Here is a 15,497-nt window from a genome sequence, read left to right on the forward strand (position 1 = left end):
CTTTAGTTACTAGCCCCAGATTCATTATTCCTTGAATCCTATCTCACCTTAAATCACTCCTGCCGCCAGATTTCTTCATCTGGTTACTCAGCTTCTAGGAATAGGGGGAAGACTTTTGTGAAGCCAGAGGGACAGCTGTTGGTCACAGCTTCAGTTTTCTTCATTATATGGATCCTCACAATTTACCACATCTCCTTCTAGTTAGAGCCTACAGACATTCATTTACTAGATATCTACCATGAACTGGGGCCTTTGCCCTTTCCTGTCTTTACATTTCCTGCAGACCAGCAGCTCACCTTCCCCCCTTCCCACTTTCCCTTCACAGAAGCCTCTAGATCCTCGAGGCTCTATCCTCTCTTCAGCACTTCGCCTAAAGAAGACAATGTCCATCTTTCTCTGAGACTTCTAGGTGAATTCTCTCCGAGAAAACATCTATGCTCCTAAGAGCCTTCTGCAGATACTCCCTTTTCAATAGTCCTCAGGAAGGTGTAGAAACAATTGTTTTATGCTCTCAAAAGATTACAAAAGATCTTTACTACTCTGGTCTTACATGGCTCAATGTGGGATACACTGTCAGTGTCAGGTTACTGACTTTTAGTTCCTTGGAAATCGCTTAAGACTTACTTGTATGACAATTCTGTTAAATGTTACTGGTAGTGATTAAACAAATTCTGTATTCTGTTATCCTCGTGTGCAGTGCTATGTAAATATTAGATCGAATGTGTTAGTTGTGTGCTTCGTATGTTCTTATATCCTTACAGAAATTTACCAGTTCTAATAGCTAATGAGAAAGGTGTGTTCAAGTCTTCTACTATGAGTTTGGATTCATCTTTTTAATAATGCCAATTTTTGCTCTATGTATATTTTAGTGTATTGTTGTGTACATACAAAGTGGAAATCTTATGTATCCCTGATAGATTGGCCCACTTGTGATTCTAATCTTTTGTCACTGATAATGCTTGATGATTTATAATCTACTTATTCTGATATGACTAAAGCTACACCAGATTTCTTTGTGTTGTACGGTAGACATTTTTGTGTAATTTTGCTATAAATATTTCTTTTTATCTAAGATATGTCACCTATAAGGTGTACATAATTTTATTTTCAAAAGTAAGAAAAATGATAAAAATAAACATTTATTCGTAATCATAATAATTGTATGAGTACTTGCCATGAGCAAAGCAGTGCTAAAAGCATTTTCCTCGGATTTACTAATTGAATTCTCACAGTAAACAGAGGAGGCTGAGATTCGAGGTACAATTCATTCCGAGGCACAATTTTTCACTAGCCGAAAAAAAAAAAAAAAAAAAAAAAAAAAAAATCATGTGTTTTAAACATACAATGTTGGTTCCAGTAGAAGACAGACAGTCGAATTCCAAAGGAATGAATAGGTAAGAAGGCCATGAAGGGTGGCAAGCAAGTCCAATCTCAAGTAAGACAAGTTCTATGAGACCTTAAAGCTTGAGAATAAACCTCTTAGGCAAGATGCTCTGATTCCAGACACATTGATAATGTGGTCCTGACATTCTAACTCACAGGGCACCGAGGTCACCCCACACTTTGGAAGGGCACTGCCAAAGTCGAGAGCTGTGGCTCTCTACTGTGGCCCCAACCATCCTGGGTATCTCTGCCACGGTCCTGCCCAAACAGCAGCTCTCACCCAAGCTGCAGTTGCCTGTCAGGGCAGAAGCTGTGCGCATAGGATTTTGCTGCTCTTTTTCTACTTATTTTAAGTGTAAGGTTGAATTGTTGAGATTTTTTTTTTCTTTCAGGTAAGCCTTCATTGCTATGAATTTTTATCTTAGGACTAATTTAGCTGTGTCCCATCGATTTTGAGTCTTTGTGTTCTCATTTTCATTTGTCTCTAGATATATTTAGATTTCTTCCTTGATCTCATCGTTAACCCATTCCCTGTTAAGTAGCATATTGGTTAGTCTCCATGTATTTGTGGATTTTTGTTTTTTTCTTGTAGTTGGTTTCTAGTTTCATATCATTATGATCAGAGAAGACGATTGATATGATTTCAACCTTTAATTTATTGATACTTGTTTTGTGGCCTAACATGGGGTCTAACCTGGAAAATGTTCCATGAGCTCTTATATATATTTTGCTGCTTTGTGGCCAAATGCTCTGAACCTATCTATTAAGTCCATCTGGTCTAGTGTGTGTCATTTAATCCCGCTGTTTCCTTGGCAATTTTCGGTCTGGAAGATCTGTCCATTGGTGTCAACGGGGTGTAAAAGTCCCATACTACGAGTGTATAGTATGAGTGTATAACTGTTAATCCCTCCTTTTATGTGAGTCAATAATTGTTTTATGTATGTAGGTGTTCCTATGTTGGGTGAATACAAGTTTATTAGGGTTATGTCCTCTTGATATATTGACCCCTTTATCATTACGTAATGCCCTTCTTTGTCTCTTATTATAGCCTTTGTTTCAATGTCTATTTTGTCTGATATGACTCTTGCTACCCCGGTTTTTTTTTTTTATTTCCATTTCCGTGAAATATCTTTTTCCATCCCTTTATTATCAGTCTGTGTGTGTCATTTGATCTGAAGTCGGTCCCTTGCAGACAGAATATGTCTGAGTCTTGTTTTCTTATCCATTCTTCTATGCTATAGCTTTTGATTGGTGCATTTAATCTATTTACATTTAAAACAATTATTGATACACAGTTATTGGCGTTCTATGATTTTTATTTATGGATTATATTCCCTTCATCTTTTTTACAGAAGTCCCTTTAACATTTCTTGTAATCCTGGCTTATTGTTAACGAATTTCTTAAGTTTTTTTCCTGTCTGGGAAGTTCTACTCTCAACTTCCATTTTAATTGATAGCCTTGCTGGATAGAGTATTCTTGGTTGTAGATTTTTGTTTTTCGTAGCTTTAAATATTTCTTGCCAGTCCTTTCTCGCTTGCAAAGTTTCTGTTAAAAAATCAGCGGACATTCTTATGAGGGTATCCTCATAAGTAACAAGCTGCCTTTCTCTTGCTACTTTTAAGACTCTATCTTTGTCTTTGGCCTTTGGCACTTTAACGATGATGTGCCTTGGTGTGGGTCTGTTAGAGTTTCTTTTGCTTGGGAATTGTTGTGCTTGCTGCACTTGAGTGTCTAAGTATTTTGCGAGGTTAGGCACGTTTTCTGTCATTATTTCTTCAAATAGGTTCTCAATCCCTTGCTCTCTCTCTTCTCTTTCTGGTACTCTTATGATGAAGATATTGTTACACTTCATGTTGTCCCAGAGGTCTCTTAAACTATCCTCATTTAATTTATTCTTTTTTTCTTTTTGCTGTGCCGATTGGGCGATTTCTGCTACGTTGTCTTCCAGCTCGCCAATTCGATCTTCTGCTTAGTCCAAACTACCGTTGATTCCTTCGAGTTTATTCTTCATTTCAGTTACCATATTCTTCATTTCTGACTGGTTCTTTTTTATGGTTTCTTTGTCCATTTTATGCTTACAATCTCTCTGTTGAGGGTCTCATTGAGCTCATCCATTCTCCTCATAAGTTCATTGAGCAACTTTAGAACCATTATTTTGAACTCTATTTCTGGTAGGCTGCTTGCCTCTATTTCGTTTAGATATTTTCTGGAGTTTTCTCCTGTCGTTTCACTTGTGGCATGTTCTTTTTTTTCATTTTATTTCCCTCTCTGTGTTTGTTTCTATGTGTTAGGATAATTTGTTTCATCTCTCAGCCTTGGCCAGATGGCCTTATGTGGAAGGAATCCTATGTGGCCCAGTGGCACATTCTCCCTAATTGCCTGTGCCGGAGGCTCTGGACGTCATCTTTGTATAGGGCGTGTGTGTCCTTCTGTTGTAGCTAAGCCTTGGTTGCCGTTAGCATTTCAGTGATTGGGAATAATGCTCAAGTTCAGTAACTCTGGGGATTGACTACGCCCACAGGGTATGTTTTGCTGTGCGGAGGCTGACCACACTGAGTGGGATTTGCCCTAGTAGGCTTGTGTACTTGTTGAAACCACCCTTTAGGTGTACCACCTAAGGGACTAGTCAGGTGTTGCTCTTTTGCTGTCTAGTGCCAACCTCCGCATGCGTTGGTGGCCCCTTGCGAGGGGTTCCCCTTACGAAGCTAGGCCAAGGTGGGCCGCTACCTTCCATTGCAAGGGGCTACATACTGAGAGCTCCAAAAAGGTCTGCAGATGGTTGCTGCCTGTGCCAAGTCTATAAGTATGTGGAAGAGACAATGCTGTAAGCTATGGTCCCGTTACCCCCAGTACCGACCCTGGGGTGGTTGAACAGGAGGAGCAGTGCACCTCAAGACTTGAGGTTACCTCTCAGTTTCCCATAGGACTCTGCAACTGGAAGAGCTCCTGGGTGATCCACAAGTGGGATGGCATGGGGACCCAGGGAGTCCCCTCGATATATTGAGCAGATTTCACCCAGCCACTGCAGTGACAGTTTACATGCCAGCACTGTCTCTGTGGCTTCCTATAAAACACTCAGACTGCAGCAAGGCCAGCCACTGCCTGCCTTGGGCATGTGAATGCCCGAGATCAGTTCAAGAAATACGATAGCTTGAATGCACGAGGTTTGCACGGGCTGCACAAACTAAGTACTACTGCTTGCTCTCAAATGTGTGTCCCAAGGAAAGCACAGGATCGGACTGGATTGCCTGGGAACAGGCTTGCCACAGGTCATTTGTGGGTTGGGTAGGGTGGTGTCTCAGTGACACAAGGGGCCGTCTGGCCTATACAGCACCGGATTTCCTGCCAGTTCTGGGTCCGCGGGTTCCCCAAAAGTCAGAGATCGCAGTGAGAACAGCTCCCGTCTGGGGCAGGCCCACAGACCCCCGAGATCTGCCCAAGCTCTTGCTGGAAGCAGTGATCCACACACAACTATTCCCCCTGAAATGTGTGCACAGCGCTGGCTGAGGTCTGATGCCTGCCTGGAATGTTCTGCCCCAGAAAGAGGCAGAGTGGGGGTAGCTTCCCAGCAACGGGCCACAACCTGGCAATCTGTGGGTTGGGGATGGTGAGCCGATTTCACTGGACCAGCGCAGCTTCAGATTTGGTCATGTCGGGGGAGGGTTCAGCACAAGCAAGCTGGCGTCCATCTGTGAACTGCCCCATAGTGGGGCCTAACTAAAGCAAAATGGCAGCTGCCCCTCCAGCCCTCGCTCTGGCGCCACGTAATGCAGTCATTCCCGGTATGACTCTTGGGCCTCCTGAGCCTCCGATCTTCTGCTGGAACCAAGGGTGTGTGTCTGCTGGTCAGAGAGCCTCTGTGTAGACCTTTTAAAAGGGGCGCCTTGCATTTCGGTCTCCTTCTGTCTCACACAGATGAACAGAATTCCCAATGATTTTTATAGTCAGATTTTTTGGAAACTTACCTTTCCTGCACTGGGGAGCCCCTGTATGGCACTAAGACCCCTCTCTCTTTCAGAGGGGGCTCTGCAGCCATGATCTCCCTCCTCGTGCTCACCGGCACGTGCAGTGTGAAACCAGCCCGTTTCACATCTTCGCCCCTCCTACCGGTTTCGATGTGACTCCTTCTTTATATCATCACATGTATGTGTTATGATCAGCTAGACTTCATGTGATTCTCCGTGTTGATTATTTTATAATTCGTTTGTAATTTTAATGCGGTCCTGATAAAAGGCGAACCTCACTTTTCCCTAGTCCGCCATCTTGACTCTCAACACTCCAAGATTTTTTGATTCCCTTTTCTTTTTGCTGTTCCGATTAGGTGTCTTCTGCTACCTTGTCTTCCAACTTTCTGATTCAATCCTCCTCTTCATCTAATCGACCGTTGATTTCTTCTAACGTATTCTTCATTTCAGTTATTGTATTCTTCTTTTCTGACTGGTTCTCCTTTATGGTTTCTATGTGCTTTTTGATACCAACTATCTCTCTGTCGAAGGTCTCACTGAGATTATCCATTCTCCCTCTAAGTTTGTTGAGAATCCTTATAACCCGTGTTTTGAACTCTGTCTCTGGTAGGTTGTTCGCCTCCATTTCATTTAGTTATTTTTTCTGGAGTTTTCTCCTGTTGTTTCATTTGTGGCATATTTCTTTGTTTTCTCCTTTTAGCTGCCTGTCTGTGCTTGCTCCATGTATTAAAAAGATTGCTTTCATCCGCCAGCCTTGGCCAGGTGGCCTTATGTAGTAGATGTCCTCTGTGGCCCAGTGGCACAGTCTTCCTGATCGCCTGTGCCTGGTTCTCTGGTTGTGTTTCCGGTGTGGTTCTGTGTGTTCTCCTATTGTAGCTAAGCCGAGATTGCTGTTAGCATGTCAGTAGATGGGATTGACTCTCGGGCTGACTGGCTGTGGGAATTGGCCATGTCCACAGGGTATGAGTTGCTGTGTGGGGACTGATCCCACGGAGTGGGATTCGCCCAAGCAATCTCGTGTACCTGTTGAGACGACTCCTTGGGTGTGCCTCTTACGAAGCTAGTCAGGTGGTGCTCTGTTGTGGTCTGATGCCAGCCTCCCGATTGCTTGGGGCTACCTGGTAGGAGCGACAGAGCGGTCCGTGGATGGTTGCTGCCTATGCTGGATCTAGAGGGAAGTGGGAGATGACATGCGGCAGCCGAGGTCAGTTACCTCCAGTCCAAGGCCCGGGGAGGCTTAGCGAAAGAACCAGCGCACAAAAGCTGGGGTACCATTCCAGCTGCCCATACGACTCCGCAGCTGAAAGAATGTTGAGGTGATATGCGAGTTGGGTGGGGAGGGCATCCAGGGAGTCATTGGGATAAGGAGAACAAATTTCACCCAACCAGTACAGAGTCAGGTTTCCTGCCAGGGCTGAATCTGTGGCTTCCTGTATAAGTCTAAGATCACAGCAAAGCCAGCCGTCATCCCTCCTCAGGCCCTCAGACCATGTGATCAGCCCCAAAGATATTACAACTCGGGCTGGCACCAGTGACTCACCACCAAATGTCTACCCCTAAATGTGCAGGCCGCGAGAGGGCCATGTGAGTTGAGGGCTGCTGCGTACCATTAAATATGAGGCCCAGGGAAGCCACAAGGTGAGGCTGACTGCGGGGCAAAGGGTTACGGCGGGAAATTTAAGGACTGGGTGGAGCGGGGTCCAGGGAGACCCAGGAGGTACCAGTCCCATCTCCGCCAGCCAATCCAGCTTCAGAGTTGGGGGCATGAAGAGAAGGTTCAAAACAAGCAAGATGATGCCCGTTTCTAGACTGCTCTGGCGTAACAAACCTCTTTGTATATCAGTGTGCGTTTCTGGGCCTGCCTGGGTATTTTGCATCTCCTCCAGACACAGACATCTTTTCTTTTCTTTTCTTCCTCCCTCAACATCACCACACCTTCATTAGAGACCCATGATGAGCAAGTTTCCTGTTGCTCCTACAGTGGCTGAAGACACTTTGTTTTTAGAAGAAGGGTTAGGGAACTAGGCAGGATTTCTTTTCTGTGTGCTACAAAGAGGTCTCTCTTGGGTCTCCTGGACTTTTCCCAATCTCCCTCAGACATGCCAAGTGGAGGTCAGCAAAAAAGGGCTAGCGAGTGAACCTGGATTTCTTTTACGTCTGAGACCTCCAGTGCCGCGGTCCAGCCACGACAGGATCCAGGGGGCCCCGAAGGTGGGCAAGGCGTCGGCGCGGGAGACAGTCGACTACACAGCTCAGAGGCGGTGTGACACTGTTCCGTTTTATTGTGATTTGAGTACAACTTTTATACTTTTTATTTGGCATTTGATTATACTTTGTTGTTAAGGTAGCAGGGAGTTAAATTTCTGTGGTTAGGCGGAGCAGAAAATCTTATAGAGTATATTATTATTAATGTTCATGATTAACTAGTACATTTTTCTCTCAATCATTAGAACAGAACTACCTGATGGAACAATCTAAACTTTTAATTATTATATCTATTACGTAAGATACAGTTTGATTTAAGTAAAGGTGATAGATAGATGTATTCATAACAGCAAGTATTGGCTTGTGGGCAGACATTGTTCTTCTTTCTGCCTGAAGAAATCTTTTAAATGCTATTTGATTTATGCTATATCTAAAGTTCAAGCTGAACCTTTCTCATAGCTGTTCAAAAGTTTCCTTGGTGCAGTAATGAGGAAAATATTTATAAAAATCAGTTTTACAAAGCTGCTTTCATAAGCTAAGTTTCTGTTCCTTTGTTTTTAAGCACCAAGGAGATCCTGACCTAGCCAGCCTTTCTATGAAACTTAAACTACTATAAGGCACATGAATTCTATCTTTATTCACTACATGTATACTATCTTTATTATAAGCTTCTGAATAAGGCAAAGGAAGATCAGGTAATCTTTTCATACTATTAGCCCCCCTAGGTGGATACCAGAGTTTTCTATTTATCCACTAGGCCACAAAAGGAGGCCCTTCTATAGTAGGCACAGGCTTATGAGTAAGTTTCTTATCCTTTACTAATTTTTCTACTAACTGCATGGGAACAGGAGTATAAACTGGTTCTAGTAATTCAGCTTGTTATAATTTATTCATAATATCTTTAAGAGGCGCGTCAAAAGGAATTTCTCTTAATAATTGTTCAAATAAAGGGTTTACGCATTCTGGACACGTCAGGGTGACTAGAGCTGAGTCCATACGCGGGGAATTTACTATGTTTTCCTCAGAGCCAATTTTGAGGAAATCCATTTGTATAGCGTTTACACTTACTAGAATTTGTGCTACCCAAATTCCCCCTCTTAATAGGATCATTTCTAAGAAACCAATTATCCCTAAACACATGCCACGTCCTCGTTCTTGACGATGCATTCCTTGAAGCCTCTGTCCCCATCTCCGGACCTTGTCACGCAGTAGGGTAGAAAGAGGACGCGGCACTCCAGGGATTCTGAACTCTCTCATTAGCTTGTATTTGATCTTATGAATTTGTTACAATTTCAGTGGTTCTCTTCTTACCCACTGTTAGGAATGTCACTCTTCCTCACAAGTTGTAGCCGATGTGAAACAGTTTCCATGTCCGAGTGTCTAGAGGGGCTCTTTGGTATCAGTTTGTGGCTACCCTGTTACTTCAGCTCTCTCATGGTTTAAAAGAAAATCCAATAGGTTCATCAAATATCACAAGTGCACCACTCTGGTGGGGGCTGTTGATAATGAACGGTACTACGCATTTGGACTATGTAAGGGGCATATGGGAAAATTCTATACGTTCTTCTGAATTTTGCAGTGAACCTACAAAACGGCTCTAAATAAATGAAGCACTTTTAAAAATCAGTGACTTTGTAGACTGTTGGGCTTTTTCTCATTTGTAGAGTGAAAGCGACGTTCTCTTGAGACTTTCTACATCCTGTGAGGAAATAGAACCCTCCTTTGCTAAGATTATGACTACCCGTAGAAAAATTATATTCAAATATGTGAACTCATATATAATCCCGGGCTTCACAAACGATGGCTTGCAGGAGAAATCCAGCCCATGACTTGTTTTGTATACCTTGGAGCTAAGAATTTTTTATTACATTTTAAGGGCTTACTTAAGATAAAATAAACAACCCCAAACTATATGCCACAGAGACTGTCGTATCCCACAAAGCCTAACATTTTTACTTCTGGTCCTTTTATAAAGAAGTTTGGTGTTCCCATATTTTACTAATATACAGTATTCTGCTTTACATTATTGCACGCACATTTGCAAACATCGTGGAAATCATTTCACAGTATGTATGTGTGTGTGTGTGTGTGTGTGTGTATGTATGTATGTATGTATATATATGTATATATATGAAATCATTGTGCAGTCTACCCTAAAGAAATCATCACATCGCACAACCAAAAGATATCTACACATGGATATATATGTAAAATTTTTATTTCTCAATCAAACCTCAATAAAGCTTGGGGAAACAAAGAATATGCAGCCCTTTAACACATTTCCAAGCTCACATATGCTCTCTTAATAGTTTACTTAAATCTCAATCGTGTTCCCTACTAATTATTTGAAAGATCTTCTTTTTTCTGGACACAATATTAACAGTGTACCCAATCATTACTAATTGTTGTCGAATATTACTCTATCTATGATAACTATACATTTGTACTTTCACTTACTAGCAGGGTATCAATATTAATCATACAAATAGAGTTTTATTTAACGTTGCATCTACAAATATTACCCGTCTGTCTTCGTTCGGGCTGCTATAAAAATGTACCATGGACTGGGTGGCTTACAAACAACAAACATTTATTTTTCACAGTTCTGATGGCTGGAAGCTGGAGCTCAGGGTGCCACCATGGTCGGGTTCTGGGCGGCAGAAATGTTGTTGTACCTGCTCACGGCAGAAAGCCGGCGAAAAGCTCTCTGAGGTCCCTTTTATAAGGACACTGATCTTATTCATAAAGGCTCCACTCACATGACCTAATTGTCTCTCAAAGGCTCCAGCGCCCTATACTGTCACATTGGGGTTTAGGTTTCAACCTAGGACATTTGAAGGGAAACAAATATTCAGCGCACTAATTCTGTCCCCAGACCCCCCAAATTCATGTGCTCACATGCAAAATACATTCATTTTGTCTCAACATCCCCCAAGGTCAGAACTCATTCCAGCGTCAACTCCAAAGTCGAAAGTCCCAAAGTCTCAATGGACTATCTTCTAAATCAGATATAGATGAGAGTCGAGGAAAAATTCATCCTGAGGCACGATTTCTCACGAGCTGTGAAACTCTGATAACAAACAAGGCACATGTTTTTAGAATACTAAATTGGGCCGGGCGTCAGATAGACATTCGAATGCCCGAAGAACAAATAGGTAAGAAGGAGGGCATGATGGCTCCCACCAAGTCCAATCCAAAGTAAGACAGGTTCTGTGAGACCTTAAAGCTTGAGAATAATTCTTAGGCAAGATGCTCCGATTCGAGACACACTGAGAATATGATCCTGACTTCCAAACTCCTTAGGGCACCAAGGTCACTCCACATTTTGGAGGGGCACTGCCCAAGCCGTGGCTCTCTACTGTGGCCCCAGCCACCCCGAGGCTCTCCGACAGGGTCCTGCCCAAACAGCAGCTCTCTCACCCAAGCTGCAGTTGTCTGTCATAGCAGAGCTGTGCCCCCAGGTTTCTGAGGTCGGACTCACTGCCAAAGCTCTGCTGGATGTTGGCCCTGTCCTTTGAATTCGATGAGGAGCCAGCACTGCCTCCAGTGCCCTAGCACTCTGGGCCCTGGTGGGGGAGTGTGGGAGCCCTGACGATCTCTGAATCGCGCTTGGGATCCTTCTTCCTGTGTCCTGAAGAACAGTACCTGTTCAGAGCCAAAGAGATCCATGGTCTGACCCTTTTGTGTCAAAGAAGTCCAACAGTCTTCATTTTGTCCCAATTTATCTGTGTATTTTGGTCCCGCCTGGCCCTGTTTCTACTGGTATAATCCCATCTCCATTCCTGGCTTCTAATGAGATGGTTAAGTCCATGGTTCAAACCCATGCTATCTCCTCATTTAAAAGCCACTGGCCACACCCCTGGCGCTTATTGCAGAGTTTTCTCAAATTTTGCAACATGGACAGGCTGAGCATTTTCTAAATCTTTAAGTTCTGGTCCTCTGTCCGTAACACTTCTATCTTCAGTTCATTTTGCTCTTCTCGCAGTTTACTACAAGCAGTCAGGAGGAACCAAGCCATCTTCAACTCTTTCCTCACAAATTTCCTCAGCTAAGTAGCCAATTTTCCTCACTTGCAAGTTCTACCATCCACAAAACAGTAGTCCTCAAGCACAACGCATACAACTTTTTCGTTACTTTATAACAAGGATCACCTCTTCAACATTGTCCGATGACAGTTCCTCATTTCCCTCCGAGAGCTCATCGGAATGGCCTTTACCATCCGTATTTCTACCAACATCCTCTACACGGTTATTTAGATATTCTCTAAGAAGATGGAAGCTTTCTCGACAGCTCTCCTCTGTTATTACAGGGACCACCAGAACTGCCCTCAGCGTCCATATGTCTACAGGCACCTCAACACTCTTCCAACCTCAACCAATTACCCAGTTCCAAAGCCACTTCCACGTTCATGGGTGTTTTCCAGCAGCACACCCACTTCTTGGTACCAATTCCTGTCTTAGTCATTTGGGGCTGTTTTAACCAGGTACCATAGGGCAGCCAGATGGCAGCGCAACAACAGGACCGAGAGGGTGGTATGCAGCTGGCAGGACCCCGGTGGACCCGAACCAGTGGGCTGCTGCATGTGTCCTGTGGTCTCAGAGGTGCACGAGAGGCCAGCGCGGGCTCTCTGAGGACACACCTTTTGCTGTGCAGGCCTGCAGGAAAGTCTGAAGCCGAAGAAGCCTGTCGGTGGAGTCTGTCCTAGGCCTCTGGAACCTGGCGATTGAGCTATGGAACTCGGGTGGCAGTTTGAGAGCACAGCGACTTCGTTCCATGGCTGCCGTAAAAATTTGTCCCGATCCAAGATCTTGGCCCACGTAGCTACCTGTTCCAAATGCCAGAATTACATCACGGAATGTGTGAAGTCCCCACGGAGGGTGCCTCCGTTCAGCCGACGAATATCTCATACCATTACACCTTTCCTTACCCCTCATGTCCCGAGAAGTACTTTGTTCAAAAAGGACTTGGGGAACACTCCAAGTTAACCTGTAGCCCGCACACCAGATCTGTGCTTTGTCCAATATGTGCCTCGATGCCCTGGGGACATCCGACCGGTCTAAGCTCCAACTTCATAGAGCATTTCCAAGGCCGGCAAGCAGGTTTCTTATGACACTTTTGTGGCCTCCAATGTCGGCAAAGAGGACGGAACGAATCGGGTGTGGCAACGCTTCATCGGCGATTGGTGAGCAGAGTCTCTGCTGTCAGTCTCACGTACCAGAACTCCCATGACATATCACGTGTGAAACATGTGACTCATACACCTGAAATGTACCACAGACCCGAAAGTGAGCCGGGGTAGTAGGACAGGATCACTTCTGACCGGGAAGCAGGACCCCAGATCAGAGCCCTCGTTGCTTCTGTGCTCTTCCCCTACTCTTCACCCTGCTTGGCACATGTCTGGTCTTGCATCGCTCCTCAGCTGCTTCCTGGAGCTTCTGCCTCCTCTCCTGGAAGAGAAGCCAACTTCTCCAGCTGTCCTTGTTTCACACTTGGTCCTGCCATCCAGCGTTGGTCTCTCAGGTCTTCTGAGCCAGCCAGGATCTATTCTGGGTCTTGAATAGCACAAATGAGACAAGTGTCTCTTCTCCTCCCTGAGGTGTGTGAGCTCTGGCACTAGTGCATCTAGTCAGTAGTAGAGCTCCTGTGCTCTGGAAGGTCCTGTGAGTTGGTCCTTGTCAGCAGCTGCCAGAAGCTAGAGTCACCTCCCAGGAAACCTTTCCAAGGTCCTGCTGGGACGAAATGTCCTGGGTTTTGCGAGGTCTGATGCTGGGGGTTTGACGGGTGATATTTTCCTGCCGCTCCTGCACAGCCTTAGAATGAACTGGTTCAGTCTGAAAGACCTGCATGATGCCTTTTTAGGATGAGATGTAGCCACATATTTTTAGAGGAAACCAGTGTTTCTAGGTTAGAAATTTAACCTCTATCTCTCCATAAGAGCGGAGGAGGGTCAGCTCAGCAAGGCGGGAGGGCCAGAGATTCCGGCTTCTGATTGTCCAACTATCGAGGTATTTTCAAGTGACTAGGTCATGTTTACCACTCTGCTTGGGAGCCTGCTTACATTCTTGTCCCCAAGGCCCGAAAAGGAGGCCTCAGTGAATAAGGAGGAATAGGTTTGGAGGTCCCAGTGGATAGAGGTTCTTTCACCTTTCACTTTGAAACTCAGATCAAACTGAACACTACGCTTCTATCGGAGACAGTTTATAGGAAGTCCAGTATCACTGCCTGCTGTCTCTCCTGACAGGACACTGTTCGAAAGGCACTACACGTCTCCTGTGAGCAGTGGTTAAGGGGAACTGTTTGCTGGAAATTTGCTGTGGAAGCAGCTCAAGAAGCTTGGCATTCCACATGTTTCGCCATGTTAATAAACACAAGGCTCAGAGGACCTGCCAGTCTCCTATGTGGGAGCAGAACCTCCGATTGACCAAAGGGCATCTGCACTTAGGTTGGCTTTTTCATGTCAAGCCTCTCTATCCGAATATGGAATTTTTTTCTGGTCAGTGGCTGAGATTGCAAGTGGCAATGAGTTTGGGCATGTGTACTGCTGCTGTGGGTCTCTCCCGACCTGCCAGTAAGAACTGCAGATGCCAGGTAAGCAGCAAAGACGGGGCCCTTCAAGGGCAAAATTATTTGATCTAATGTGCTGTTGCTTGGGAGGGACCTTATGTTAAGGTCAGCTTCTTCACCGTACATTTTGGGAAAAGATCACTCAGATCTCCAAGAACTGAGATCATCTTGGTCTAAATTGAAGGGAAATTGAAGAAAACTTCCATTTGAAGGAACGATGAGAACGTGTCTGTCTTGCTGGTGGTACCAAGACACCGATTTCCTTGTATTAAGTGCACTTGATATATTTCTAATAAGATGACTTTCCGGAAAGTGAAATTTGTGGATTTTAAATTCACAATATAAATAAATTCCATATTTTAGTCATACAAAAGCAAAACAAAACAAAACACACACACACACACACACACACCAGGTTTCATAGACTGGGTGGCTTATAAACAACAAGAATTTATTTCTCACAACCCAGAGAATCAAAGTCCAAGATCAGGGTGGAGCATAGTCGGGTTCTGGTGAGCGCCTCCCTCTGGGTTGCAGAAAATTATCATTCTATGATCCTCACATGGCACAAAGTGCATGGGAGTGTAATAGCCCGCTGGAATGTGAAAAGGTTAAAGAATAATTAAAACCTGAAACTGGACAAAGGAAGTCTATAACATAGGCCTAGTTTCTGGAACCCCTAACCACATTCTGTTAATCATGAAACTTGGAACAATGAGCTCATACGCTAACTGCCAATTTTAGCCTGTGTAACCCTGCTTGCTTGCGTGGCATGAAAAATAATCAATTGTATATAAGCTGAAAATTACTGTTTGGCCATCGCCCATGGGAACACTGGCTATTGCCCATGGGAACATAGGCAATCACCCATAGGAACATAACATTCTAACAACAAGCTTTCTGCTTCTGTACTTCCCGCTTGCACACCTGACCAGTGGGTTGACAGGTAGTGAATAGGAGAAAGATGGACCTTTGTGTTTAAGACAGAATGAGGAATGGGATTTGGGGCTTAAAAACCTTGTATCTTGGCATTTCGGGCTGCTCCTTTGCAAGGACAGCCGCCGGCTAATAAACTGTCTCCTGGTTAAGAGCACTCAAGTTGGCTCTGGTTATTCTGGACACAACAGGAGTGCTAACTGGGGTCCCTCTGGGAAGGACACTGATCCCAAATTCCTGAGGGTTCCACGCTCATGGCTGAATTACCTTCCAAAGCCCTACCTTCTAATCTGAGTTTGTGCTAATGTAACTGTTCAAGTGTAATAACTGTCGATTTGATTAGAAATTCGTCGGGTTGATTGCCGAGTAAAATGTGACGTTAAACACTGATACTTAATCACATTGATCTTCTCCAAGTCCCTTAAGGGAAAGTCGTTAAGAAG

The 15,497-nt window shown here is 44.3% G+C and overlaps 1 pseudogene; it reads left to right on the top strand.

Moving 5' to 3' along the window:
* Nucleotides 1-12,055: 12,055 nt before the first annotated feature.
* On the top strand, nucleotides 12,056-12,740 carry LOC120592398 (E3 ubiquitin-protein ligase RNF114-like; annotated as a pseudogene).
* Nucleotides 12,741-15,497: the final 2,757 nt, after the last annotated feature.

Source organism: Pteropus medius, unplaced genomic scaffold, assembly GCF_902729225.1.
Source record: "Pteropus medius unplaced genomic scaffold, Ma_sr-lr_union100, whole genome shotgun sequence".
Taxonomy (NCBI): Eukaryota; Metazoa; Chordata; class Mammalia; order Chiroptera; family Pteropodidae; genus Pteropus; species Pteropus medius.